This window comes from Eptatretus burgeri, chromosome 3, assembly GCF_056783735.1.
Source record: "Eptatretus burgeri isolate ZD-2024b chromosome 3, Ebu_testis_v1, whole genome shotgun sequence".
Classification (NCBI taxonomy): domain Eukaryota; kingdom Metazoa; phylum Chordata; class Myxini; order Myxiniformes; family Myxinidae; genus Eptatretus; species Eptatretus burgeri.
In genome coordinates, this window is record NC_140963.1 from 53,718,959 (window position 1) to 53,733,302 (window position 14,344).

The window sequence follows — 14,344 nt, forward strand, 5'->3', positions numbered from 1 at the left end:
CACTGGGTCATTATTGCGTTTTGCATGGGGCCCCCAAAGGACGAACGCTGACCCTCATTGCAGGCACCCCAAACATGTTACAAATTCCTGTTCTCACATACAGGGGGCACGGCATCAGCGACAGTGCTGCACCCCTGCGAGAACTGATAACACACAGAAGCATGCCACATCCGAACCACGAATACCTCATCACCAACACTGTGCAATGAGCTATTGGCTTAATTTTGTAACTGCTCTCATCACAATACTGTTTTCATTGAAATTCTCTCAACTTACATCGCCTATAATTTCCTTTTGCATAAATATGCATAAATTTTTGTTTCAGGTTTCAATTTTGATTTAATTGACATGCAATATAAATTAACATTCACCCCATCCACTCCCCTCCTTCCCCCAACCTCCCAAAGTGACCTTGACCTCACAGCAAATTGTCTGGATAGTCAACAGAGCAGCACGGACACGACCTATGATCTATATGCTGTTATCAATCATCATGACTCCTCTCCCTTCAACCATTATACGAGTATGGCGCAGCTACCACAAAGAAGCACAACAAAGGGGAACCACACCGGTATGTCAGGAAGGCCAATTGGGTGTATTCATTTATTTGAGTGTGTCCGTTATTCTCATTAAATTTGCTACTCTTACTCTGTCCCCCAAACCTCACTTCCCATTTGTTCACTGCTCGATTATTTTGCTGTGAACATAAGCTTTCAAACTATCTTTACTAACTCATTCACTCCACCCTCCAACTCCCAACACCACCTCCTTCCAAATTTTTCCAATTTCTCCATCTTGAGAGTGTGCTTCTGTATCCATCTTGTCCACCCCGTGCATCCTCCCCGACCCCTCATTCCTCCTCACATCCCTCATTTGCCAAAGTCTCCCTCTACTTTGTCCTTCAACCATTGAACACCACTCTATTGCTGAAACGTCGAACTTGCTGAGCCTTAACATGTTTGTGTGTTGGACAGGATGGAGGATGTTTGACGACCACAAAGTGAAGGAGATCAATGAAAATGAAGTTTGCACAAATGAGGCATACGTGCTGTTCTACCAATGCTGCCAAACATCTTCTACCCAGCCATAACACAGCAAGGCAGGTACAGGTAAAGGGACCTCTTAGAATATCACTGACACAAAGGTTAAGCTTTTTCTACATTGTCTCAGCCTCATGGTGGATATTGTACAGATATTGCATTTCGTAGATTATCAATCGTAGATAAGAGACAAAACAGCACAGGACGAGGTGTTTGAATCTGGGATCCAAGGCTCGATGAGCCAGATTGAGGTGCTGAACATGAGAATGGCATTTTGTGTGAAAATATGTTTTCAAAGAGATTGAAGCAAAACTTTTCTGGGCTCCTTTTTATCTGGTATATACTTCATGAGTCATGAAGTTACTCACAGATGATTCACTATTCTCTCCTTTGCCTTCTTAAGTTAAAATCAGGTCCAAATCTTACACAATCTTCAGCCATTTCTTCAATGGCTTCAAGAACTTTACCCAATTGCTGGTCTCACAAAGACAACCCCTGCAGCCAATGTCCATTTCATAGTGTGGTGCAACATCACATCTTGTTCCCTCACGAGGTAGTGGAGGATTCAATCGTTAATGCCGTATTTCTGGACCAGTTTGCATCGAAGATTACTCACATTGCATGTGGGAAGATCGGTGACACTCCTTTATCGTTGTCCATTTCTGCTTCTGTGTTTTCTTTCCTTCAGACACTCCTTATTTTTATCCCAAAAAGGTTTATTTTCATGTTTAAAACAAGTCATGTAACTTGAGGGGGAGCACTCGGTAGAGTGCAAAACCTCCACCGCCAATACTGCTTGGTCACTCAAGTGAACCTGATATCCTATTCATTCAATTTGATGTCAACAGTGCTCACAAAGTTATTGTTTGCAACTTTCCCTTTTACTTTTAACTTTTACATACTCAATTCATTCGTCATAACTAGATTCCTTGAGAGAGAAATCGATTTTATGTGGGTCTATCGACCTGAAGTTCCAAAATCATCCGCAATTATAATTTTGGCATGTTTTTTGTTGGAAATCACTTAAAACATGTAGAAATGCAAAAAAAAAGAAATCGAAATTTTGTTGAAAAAAAAGTTGCAAATAATTTTTTTTCTCTTACAATTTTTTTTTGGAGGGGGGGGGGGGGTTGGAAATCACTTAAAACATGTAGAAATGCAAAAAAAAAAAAAAATTTTTTTTTTTCAAATTGGCCGCCATATTGGATTTTGGACCAGTCCAAAATCTAATGGCATGATCCTTGGACCATACCTAACCCCCCCACCAAGTTTCTTCGAAATCCGTCGAGGAGTTTTTCCGTAATAATGTTCACAAACAAACAAACAAACAAACAAACAAGCAGTCATAGACTGGTACTTATGAAATCGTCAACTTGACCTCTGACCTTGTCTAATAAAACCTGTCTCTCGAGAAGGTAGCGACGCAAACTAGAAGTTTCTCCGATGATTCTGTACCAAACCATCAAAAATCGAATGTTTTGGATGTTTGACCTCACCGTGACCTTAACCTTTGACCGATTTTGACCAAAATCTAATCAGTGCTAGCCACCACCCTCCTGAATCACGTGGTGTAATTTGACATTGGTCGCTTCTTCCGTTTTCGAGTTATCTGCACCAAACCATCAAAAATCGGATATTTGACCTCACTGTGACCTTGACCTTTGACCGATTTCGACCAAAATCAAATCAGCACTTGCCATCACCCTCCTGAATCACGTGGTGTAATTTGACATTGGTAGCTTCTTCCGTTCTCGAGTTATCGTGCCTACAAACAAACAAACAAACAGAAACGGAAGTCATCAATATACTTCCGAAATTTCTAGATTTCTTAAGTAACAAACAAACAAACAAACAAGCAGTCATAGACTGGTACTTACGAAGTCGTCAACTTGACCTCTGACCTTGTCTAATAAAACCTGTATCTCGAGAAGGTAGCGACGCAAACCAGAAGTTTCTACGATGATTCTGTCTCAAACCATCAAAATTCGTAACGTCGACCAAAGCAAAAATCTCAATTTCTCCACGCAATTATATTATACCTTAACGTAACTCAACGACGCGTCTGCTCGAGCGCACTGCATCACGTGACGACCCGTGACGGGTTGAGTGAAATATTTTTTATACAATCTTAAAACGTCTCCAAAACATCTGATTTTTACCAGAATTTCCACAACCGAGTTTTACGCGTCCTAAGCGATCGCAAAAACCGAAGACAAAATTAAAATCGAAGTTAAAACGAACTCGTAACGTCGAGCGAAGCAAAAATACTCCATTTCTCCACATGAATTTACGGAATTATGTTTGACCTCACTGTGACCTTGACCTTTGACCGATTTTGACCAAAATCTAATCAGCACTAGCCATCACCCTCCTGAATCACGTGGTGTAATTTGACATTGGTAGCTTCTTCCGTTCTCGAGTTATCGTGCCGAAAAACAAACAAACAAGCAGTCATAGACTGGTACTTACGAAATCGTCAACTTGACCTCTGACCTTGTCTAATAAAAGCTGTTTCTCGAGAAGGTAGCGATGCAAACTAGAAGTTTCTATGATGATTCTGTACCAAACCATCAAAAATCGAATGTTTTGGATGTTTGACCTCACTGTGACCTTGACCTTTGACCGATTTTGACCAAAATCTAATCAGTGCTAGCCACCACCCTCCTGAATCACGTGGTGTAATTTGACATTGGTAGCTTCTTCCGTTGTCGAGTTATCTGCACCAAACCATCAAAAATCGGATATTTGACCTCACTGTGACCTTGACCTTTGACCGATTTCGACCAAAATCTAATCAGCACTTGCCATCACCCTCCTGAATCACGTGGTGTAATTTGACATTGGTTTCTTCTTCCGTTCTCGAGTTATCGTGCCGACAAACAAACAAACAAACATACAAACAAACAAACAAACAAATAAACCAATGTTACCCGCAGGGTGACCCGTATCTTGCCTAAAGGTGACCACGTGTGACTTCTTTAAGGTCACACTGAGGTGAACAGAGCTGCAATCCACCAGGAGCGACTCCTTGAGGAATATCAGCCTACGAGAGATTCCGATGAGAATCGTTCTACAGAGTAACCATGAAAAATATGCGTTTGCCTCATAACGTCACCAAATGACGTCATAATGTCTCAAGCTTGACATATCTAGAAAGCATTCATCGAGGTGTTCAATTTGAGGTACTACACGATATGGTTCCTAAAACTTGAAAATTTGACCTTGGGGTCAAATATGTTTGACCTGAGGCGCGAACCATGAAGGTCAAGGCCAATCGCCACCAAAAATTAATCAGCTAAGCGCCAGATCATGAACTATATTCCCATGAAGTTGGAAGACGATCCGATGAAATTTACTCAAAAAATAAGGGTTTCGTCGACTCCCCTGATTTGCGACAAAGTGACCTTGACCTTCAAAATTTTATGCGCTGAAAGAGACCTCTATAGGCCTCTGATATGCGAAGTTACAAAAATTTACAATGATAACTGTGCTCTGCAGAGTGATTTATACGTGATTACAGACCAAAAAATAATAATAAAAAAATAGAAAACATATGAAGGTCAAGGCCAATCGCCACCAAAAATTAATCAGCTGAGCGCCAGACCATGAACTATATTCCCATGAAGTTTGAAGACGATCCGATCAAAATTACTCAAAAAAATAATGGTTTTGTCGACTCCCCTGATTTGCGACAAAGTGACCTTGACCTTTGACCTTCAAAATTTTGTGCACTGAAAGGGACCTCTATCGGCCTCTGATACGCGAAGTTACAAAAATTTCTGATGATAACTGTGCTCTGCAGAATTTTTTATACGTGATTACAGACAAACAAACAAACAAAAAAAAAAACATACAAGCTGACTAACATATCTTGCAAAACTTCGTTTTGGCAAGATAACAAACAAACAAACAGAAACGGAAGTCATCAATATACTTCAGAAATCTTTAGATTTCGTAAGTAACAAACAGAAAGGGGTGAAAACAGTAACCTCCATCCATCTTCGATGGTGGAGGTTAATAACAATGAACATACAATCAAATAGGATCTGAAAGAAAGAAGAGAAGATGAACAAGACAAAGAAAGTTGGACAAGCTGCAAATTTGAAGACCTGGAAGCCCTAATGAGATATATATTTGTGTATACATGTATATATTATATATATATATATATATATATATATATATATATACATACATATATATATATATATACATACATATATATATATATATATATACATACATATACATATATATATATACATACATATACATACATACATATATACAGTGCACTTTTTACATTTTTTTAATTTCCCAAAGGCTCATGGAAGAATTTCAGTTGAAAAACGAGAGTAAACTTACTGTACTTTACATGAATTTTTAAGATTATATTTTTCTTTTTTTTAACTTTTAATTTTTTTGAAGATAAATTTTTGAGATCATGTCTGCCATTGGCAGTGCCGACAGACCCCTTTGTCTTTTCACATTCAGGGTGCCTTCAAAGATTCACTGCGAGAGAAGCTCGATGAGGATGGAATCTCAGAAGGTATACAGATGAGACAATGAGGATGAAATGTGGTGAGGAACAAAATGGTATACAGGTGAGGTAAATGGACACACCTTTGAAGTCAATCGTTTATTTACCACCTGACTATCAATCTGCCTCAAAGTGTTCCAGGTTTTGATCACGGTGCAAGATGCATCGAGTGCCATTTAAACAGGTCTGTATAAGCCATCTACCAGACATGCTGGTCATTTAGTTTAAATGGTCCCTGCACAATGAAACAAAAATGGAAACTCAAGTGGGTTCCAACAAGGTGAGCACCTCCTATCAAACACTGTGAATTGATCTTCTGACAATGTAAAAACAACTGGCATGACCAGTTCTCTGATTGCTGTAAAATTATACATTTGTTGAAATACCCTCTATTTACATTGGCTTTTATATCCTTTTAAATAATCTTTCATGAGCTCCTGTTTTAGGATTCCCTATTTCTGAAATATAAGGAAAACAAGAATACAAGTCCTCACTGAGGAAACAGCCCCCAATCACACCTTAAAAATAGGATGTTTAGATTTTACACTGAACTACCTGAATAAATAAACATGTAGAGATGGTGGTGGAGATGGTAAAGTGGATATAAATAAACAAATAAACTGGTAATAGGCATACACAACCATCCTTGACCATGTTGTGGAACGTCAGTCGAGGCCCTCACTTCTTTTTTCTTCCGCCCTCACCCTTTCACCTCCATTTGCTTTTAAATTTGTTTTCTCCACAATCACTTGAGCGAATCGCACAAATCTTTCAAGATCGGAGCGCCTGCCCGTGCATCATTTTTCTTTTGACCAAAGTTACGTGATGATTGGATGGAAAATGTGGCCGGAGTTCAAAGAATCGTGTTTTCTGCAGGCAGAGGTTGCAGGGTGTTTCAAAGATCAGGAATAAACTGCCTCGACCTCGCTTTGCTCGGTCTCACCCAAATAATTCAATGCTGGATGTTTGTAGTGGAGATGGTAGTGTATATAAATATACCAGAGTTGGTGTCAAAGCCACCCAATGCTCGCCTGTTTATACATTTATCGTTTTTAAAAGACGAGTCAAATAATTAATATTTTTTTATAAAGCATTGCAGTGAAGTATAATTATAAAGTAATATATGTATTTATATATTGTAATCAGTAACAAGAGCGCAAGTGAGCACAATATACACCCTAACAAGAAGGTATATACAGAATTGTGCTACAACATGGAAAACAGCATCCTGGTTGCCATGGCAACCACTTCAGATGACGAACGTATGTCATGACACACTGTCTCCACAGTCTGTACCTATGTACCAAATATGAAACCTGAAAGTTGAAAACTTTGGGAGTTAGAGTGCGGACAGGAACGGACGGCAGAGATGCCAACTTTTGGAAATCAGAATTAGGGAGGATTTTCAACCGACACCAAATTATGTGCGCCAAGCGCACATCTCGAGCGCGGAGCGCTCGACCCTTGCGCCGGGGTCCATGGCCCGCCTTAGGGCCCTGGAAGCTCTGGGGTTCTAGACGCTCTCTAGTGCCCTCTGAGCCCTATTTTGGAGCATTTAACATGTTAAGAATTCCCACTTTTTGAACAAAAAAAGGGGAAAATTGTGCACTTTTTAATGTTACATGTATGTTAATATTAGTAAGTTAGGGGACAATCAAAGATTAACAAAAAGCACAAAAGAAGCAATATTTTTCTTACCTTACTGGCTGGTACTACTGCTGCTTGCTTTTTCCATGGCAGCTTTGCTGAGTGACAGCTGTGTGGCTCTTTTAGCCCTTCTGATTATGTCTTTGCTGTATTCTCTCTGGTAGCAAGGGGTGTTATGAGCTAGTTTTTCAATTAAGAGAGCTTCCAGGGTTTTGACACTCAAATTGGGACGAAATTCAGTATGATTCTTCCGTACAAGACTGAGTGCCCGCTCACATGATGCGTTCGAATGAGGAATGACCAAGATTCCCTTCATCACTTTGCTCAAATTAGGATACTTCTTGGCACCAGTGCAGGGATCTGTGAGCTGTGAAATCCGATGCCACTGCTCATCCACTCTCACTGTCTCAGTAGCAATTGTAGCTATGGAGGCGTCTGCCTGGTAGTGAGCGAATTCACTCTCAAGACTGTCTATGTCACTATCACCGCCACTGAACAGACAGGGGAATTTCTTGATGAAAAACTCCACACAGTCAAACCCCACTTCTTGGTGTAGCTTAACATCCAGCACCTGAGCATGCTTGGCTAATTCATCACCTAGCGGCCAGGTTTTGAAGATGTAATTGCAGGCTTTCACATAATATGAGCGAACTGCACTGAAGAAACCTTGGATGTCTGACTCACTCAGAGTGAAGGTGGATTTCTTGAGACTCCTTTGTTCCCTTATATACAGTTTGGCATCGTTCCCAATCATGAGGTCCTCATCATTCTTCTGATGATTTCTGTCAGAGAAGGGTACATTTACCAGAGCAACCGATGACACCGATGGTTTCAAAAACCGTACGAAGATATCTTTCAGAAGACCATTCAATTCAGAAGACCAGAAGACCAAGATCAGGAGATGAATACAGGGTTCGTCTCTTTGGAGCAGAAGATTCCCCTTCTCAAAAAGCTTGTTAGCATATCGAAGGAAGAAACAATAGAGTTTTGTTTGTGGAGACAAGAACATCCTGTTGACACGTTTTTCTCTAGATTCCTGCACAGTGTTTGAGGAAGATGCGCTTTTAGTTGTAGAACTCGTAGTACACTTAGCCGCAGGGAGATCACACTTGCGTTTACTGCCAGCAGAAGAGGTCAGACTCGTAGTACCAGATCCAATTTTACGTTTGAGGAGAGAGCTTGAGGTAGGTGCAGCCAAGGAAGAAGACCTCTGATTCGAAGGTTTTGCTGAGCTTCTGTCAAGTGATTTGGCAAAAGCAGAACTTAACTTGGGTCCTTCTTTGCCTGTAGATGGGACTATCACAGTCTTTCTCGACTCTGAAGGGATCTGCTTTGTAGATGAACGTGATGAAGGGCCGGTGATGCTACCTGCTCTCAGCATTGGTTTTGGTGCTGTCCCTGCTGTCTTCTTCGCAGCAGATACTGCAGTGGTAGTGGTGAATGCTGCTCCACTAGTGCTTGATCCTGCAGTGCCAGTACTGGCAGTAGATACAGTGCCGTCCTTCTTGCTCGTTGTTAGAGTCTTGGCTACAGTTGGTTGCATTTTTCTTCGGACTTCTTCTTTGAAGAAGAGGCGAAGTGGCTCCCACTGTTCAATCAGCCTGTCTAGGCACTGACCAAGGGACAGCCACCTTGTTGCTACATGCTTCAGAATCTTGTGTGTCGGGGCATCACAGAGTTCTTGCAGTGCTTTCACTCCTTTGACGCGTTTACTACTTTTGTCCAAGTAGTAGTAAATATCGATGAGAAAGTCATCTAATTCAATGGGGAAGGCCTGAGCCGCCTTCTTGGCCGTATTGTGCATCATATGGCAAGGGCATCCCATGATGTAGCACTCTGGATTTTGTTTGTGGATATAAGCAGCGACTCCTTTGTGCTTGCCCACCATGACAGAGGCATTATCAGCACAAAAGGAAACACAATTTCCCCACGGAATTTTCCTGTCACTGAACTCATGATCAAGCAGTTTGAAAATGTTTTCTCCAGTGGAATCTTGTTTGCACACAGGCAAACTTAGCAAACCTTGCTTCACAATCCCAGCACTGTTGTCAGAGTACGAAATCAGGACAGGATATAGCTGGGCCTCACCACTGTCATTGCTACCGTCTGTAGCTAGGCTAAATGGAGCTAGTCTAGCAATATCGGCAATAGATGAAGCAGTAACATTTGACAACTCACCAATTACACTGGTCAACAACAAATTTGTTGTCTGCATTTTTTAAGCTGATTTAGGACGAATCTGATGCGCTGAATCCAAAACTCACATTAGTTTTGTTCAATCAGGTCAAGTTTTTGAGATATGGCCACATGTCGTTTTTTACATATTTGTTCACATGTACGCATGTGTGGAGCATTTTAGAAGAAGTTGGTGGGGGTAAAATGTCATGTCAAATAATTGTTTTGATTGGAAATAATTATTTTAATGACAAGAAGTATTCAGGTACGATAGTTCTAGGTGATTATGTCGAAAAGGGATCAGTTTGAAGTCATAAAACCTCAAAATCTTCCAAAAATTGGTGAGGCAAAGCATAAAGTTCGTGGATCAAAACTAAAGTTAATGGGGCAGATTTTGTAATAATGTGATACAAAAAAGTTGTATTTCTTGAAATAACGAACTCTGAAGAATGTACAATACCTACATGCGCCAATTTATGACATGCGCTTCTGCTCAAGCTTGGAGTGCCACAGTACGAACCCAAAGATTGGAGACTGTTCATTGACAGCAGCAAGCGATCACTGAAATGTGTTCTGCTACACAACGGCAACCAGTTTGCCTCTGTACCCATCGCTCACTCGACTACACTGAAGGAGAAGTATGAAGCGGTGAAGTACGTGCTGGAGAAAATTGGTTATGATCAGCATAAGTGGTTTATTTGTGTTGACCTGAAGATGGTGAACTTTTTGTTGGGACAACAGTCTGGCTTCACCAAGTACCCATGTTTTCTGTGCATGTGGGATAGTAGGGACCGTGCTCAGCATTACACGAAGAAGGACTGGCCTGTGCGGGAGGAATTGGTGCCATGCAAAGAAAGAAACGTCATCAACGACCCTCTGGTGGACAGAGACAGAATACTCTTCCCACCGCTGCACATCAAGCTCGGCTTAATCAAGCAGTTCACCAAGGCTCTGGACAAAGATGGTGACTGCTTCACTTACTTGTGCCAGGCTTTTCCAGGATTGACCATGGAGAAGTTGAAAGCTGGCATCTTTGATGGTTCTCAGATCCGTCAGCTCATCAGAGATCCAGAGTTCAAAAACTCAATGAACGAAGTGGAACTGGAAGCGTGGAATACATTTGTTTTGGTAGTGAAGAACTTTCTTGGCAACAATAAGGCCAGAAACTACGCAGAACTTGTCAACAACATGCTGACTGCTTTCAGAAACCTGGACTGCAACATGAGCATCAAGATGCACTACCTATTTTCACATATGAACCGGTTTCCTGAGAACCTGGGTTCAATGAGTGACGAGCAGGGGGAGAGATTCCATCAGGACATGAAGGAGATGGAGACCAGGTATCAGGGTCGCTGGGACGCAGTCATGATGGCTGACTACTGTTGGAATCTGAAGAGAGACCTCCCTGCCGCTGAACATTCCAGGAGTTCGAAGAAACGGAAGTTCAAGCCCTGAAGTTTGAACAGTGGTGACGCAACATGCAATTTACTTGTACTTACCTTTATCAATGCCCACCATTCAGATGACAGTAATCGATGTTTCTATCATGTAATCAATAAATGTTGTTGGCAAAACATTTTTTTCTTAAAAACATGTTTAGGATGATATGTGTTGACAAAAATCAGCTGATAATGCCACAAAAATGTAATTGATTTTGTCACAAGATCTGATTTTTTCAAATCAACTTAGCACAAAAACCTGACCTGATGGAGAGAAACGGATGCCATTTCCTGATTCAGCAGTGCCAGAATACCCTAATTCACTTGTAGAAATCTAGACAACATTCAGAAAGTAAAAAATTGTTGACCAGTGTTCTTTTTTTCTTCTTTGTTCTTGTTCTTTTTTTTTTTGTTCTTTTTTTTTTCTTTTTTTTTCTTGCTTTTTGTTCTTTTTTTTTTTTTTTTTTTTTTTTTGTTCTTGCACATCTTGCACATCTTGCAAGTTTTTGTTCTTGCACATCCATACTTTGAAGCAACTTTTGAATCTGGAAACATCTTTTGAAATAGAGGTCCAGCATGATCTGAGACTGATATGGGCAAGTTATGTTCCACAATAAATCCACTAAAGAGAAGTTCCGCTCGGGTAACATCCTCTTCCTCGCTTGTCCCTTGTTTGGTGAAATAATTCAGAAGTGTACCGGTACTCGTGCTCGAAGATCTCTCCTTTGCAATGTCTGTGTGCCGTTTGCTTCTAACGTGCTTCCGAATATCATCGCGACCTCCGTGCTCAACTGAAATATCAACGCTGCATACTGTACAATACGCATGATGAATTCCTCTTTCAGACTTTCGAATACACGGGTATTGGAGACTGTATTCGGTCTTGTACTTCTGAGACCATTTCTTGGTCTTCGTAAGCTTCTTTTCTGCCATTTCGTAATCAACATCGAGGGCTTGAAGCATCGGTAACTTCGAAGTCGATGTTCCACAGCTACAGCGCGACTCGTAGAACTCTAGCGGCTGTTAAACACCGCACGGTGGTCGCGACCGCCGGGCTGGTACGGGGCCCAGCTGCATGCAGTGAGCGTATCGCATGCATATACACTGTGCATACATACCGCATGCACTGTATTGCACACATACCGCATGCACTAAATCTCAGTGCATGATCGCATAAGCGAGATCCAGACCCAATGTTTCGCTGCTCCTCATTTGAATTTGCATTTTTTTACGTACAATTTGGTAGCAGCGAACGTTATGGAGTTACCACATGCTATACGTAGCAGACGATGCTTTTCATTCAATTCTCATACTAGTACATTCTGATTAGTGAACAGTGCAAAAATATCAAAATTTCGGGAGGATAAGGATAGTGATCGTAAGGGCGGGAGTTTGGGTGAATTTTCGGAAGCCTCCCGATGAAATCGGGAGGGTTGGCATTGCTGGGACGGACAGACAGACGGACGGACGACCGGTATCACATAATACGCCCCGATATATATATATATATATATATATATATATATATATATATATATATATATATATATATATATATATATATATATTCGGCGTATAAAAAATAGTGTGGTCGATAAAAACATTAGAAAGGAAATAAAAAATAGTGTGGTAGATAAAAACATTGGAAAGGAAACTAGAGGGGGAGCACTCGGGAGAGTGCAAAACCTCCGCCGCCAATACTGCTGGGTCATTCAAGTGAACCTTATATCCTATTCATTAAATATGATGTCAACAGTGCTGACAGTTATAGTTCTTTTCTCCAACATTTTTTTTTGGGGGGGGGGGGGTTGGAAATCACTGAAAACATGTAGAAATGCAAAAAAAAGAAATCCAAATTTTGTTGAAAAAAAAGTTGCAAATTTTTTTTTCTCAACCAATTATTTTTTTTGGGGGGGGGGACCAAGTCCAAAATCTAATGGCATGATCCTTGGACCATACCTAACCCGCCCCCCCCCCACCAAGTTTCGTCGAAATCCGTCGAGGAGTTTTTCCGTAATACAAAAAATTTAACATTTTCTCGCTCACGCTCACGCCGGGGGTATCGCAATAGCTCTCTGTTCTTCGAACAGGCGAGCTAAAAATGGAAGGTGGTGTGAGGGTATTAGATTCGATCATGAACCTTGCTCTTCAGTCTACACAGAGCATCGGTACTGCGGAAGCGGTTTCTTTGGCTGGGGTCACAATCCTGAATGGGTCATCAAACCGACACAGGAAGTCACGGCAAGAATTTGTAATTTGTTCCTGGAGCCGGCAATCGCTCATCTACTCTTCACAATGGACACCGTGGCATCTTTAACTTCCACCAACAAATCCGAGCAGATGAGACACCTAGTTTCACATCCATCCAAAGAACGGCAGACATATTGATGAATCACCCTGCTTGTAAAACACCGGTATGACAGTTCATTGCTGAGCCAAGATTCAAACCCAGGATAGACACCTCAAAGGCAAGTGTGCATTCCTCTTGACCATCCTATATATTGGTATTGGCGATGGTAAAATGAAAATAAATCAATGTTTCCCAAAAGCATAGACAACCCTGTACTTTTCTTTTCCCCCTAAATATTTAAATTGCCAAAATTCTAAATAGGATTCGATCCCAAACTCATTTCATGTCTCATTCCCAGATATGATTGCACACATCATATATGCCAAACATAAAAGAAATGTGTCCTGTCATTTTCGAGTTGAGGCTCCGGACAAACAGAGGGAAAGGACGCAAGATACAAGCCCCAGTCAGTCTTTTACCCTCACACTCCCGAAGCCCTCCCGTAATGTTCTTAACCTTGCAGCACAGAGAGGACATGACCTACCGTCTGTGTGCTGTTATCAATCACAATGAACTCTCTGTTTGGAACCATGATATGAGCATTGTGCAGCTTCCAAAAGAAACAACACGAAGAGGCACTGCATGGGTATGTCAGGATGGCCGATTGAGTTGTCTTCAGTTATTTGATTGCATTGTTCCTTGTACTAACCAAAGTTGTTTGTTTGATATAACGAGCACCCTTATCCACATTCCTCAAGGCAAAAGTGATGTTCCTCATTAAGGGCACTCTGTTGCTGAAAAATTTAACTTGCTGAGCCTGAAACTGTTTGTGTGATGAGCAGGATGAAGGTGATTTGTCAAGAGAGTGAAGGAGAACAAGGAGTATGACCTTTGTGAAAATGACCAGTGGCACCATACATTCACTGCCCAGCCATAAGCCAACGAGACAGGTACAGGTGATGGTGTATCTGGGAACATTTGGGACACTCAAATTTCATTCACAGATCTCAGCCTCATGGTGAACATTGAACACAAATTGCATTTCGGATAAAGTTAATTAATACTGAGTAGAAAATCGACCAATCAATATCGTTGAAGGGATTTGAATCTGGGATCCAAGCATCAATCAGCCACAGGCTCAGATGGAAGCACCAAAAGAGCACTATTCCAGAAATATCGGTTTTCAAAGAAATGGAAGCAAAACCTTCCTGAG

General features: G+C 41.1%; 1 protein-coding gene across 4 annotated transcripts in view; it reads left to right on the forward strand.

Moving 5' to 3' along the window:
- LOC147029902 (uncharacterized) overlaps positions 1-14,344 on the forward strand; it is a 29,852-nt gene that overhangs the window by 15,280 nt on the left and 228 nt on the right. For 2 of the 4 annotated variants that reach the window (XM_085873408.1, XM_085873411.1), the window contains exons 10-13: positions 408-571; positions 975-1,103; positions 5,535-5,649; positions 13,974-14,081. The gene's annotated coding sequence lies outside the window, so the exon portion shown is untranslated. Of the gene's footprint in view, positions 1-407; positions 572-974; positions 1,110-5,534; positions 5,650-13,973; positions 14,082-14,344 lie in introns of all 4 variants that reach the window. The other 2 variants (XM_085873409.1, XM_085873410.1) reach the window with 2 other exon arrangements.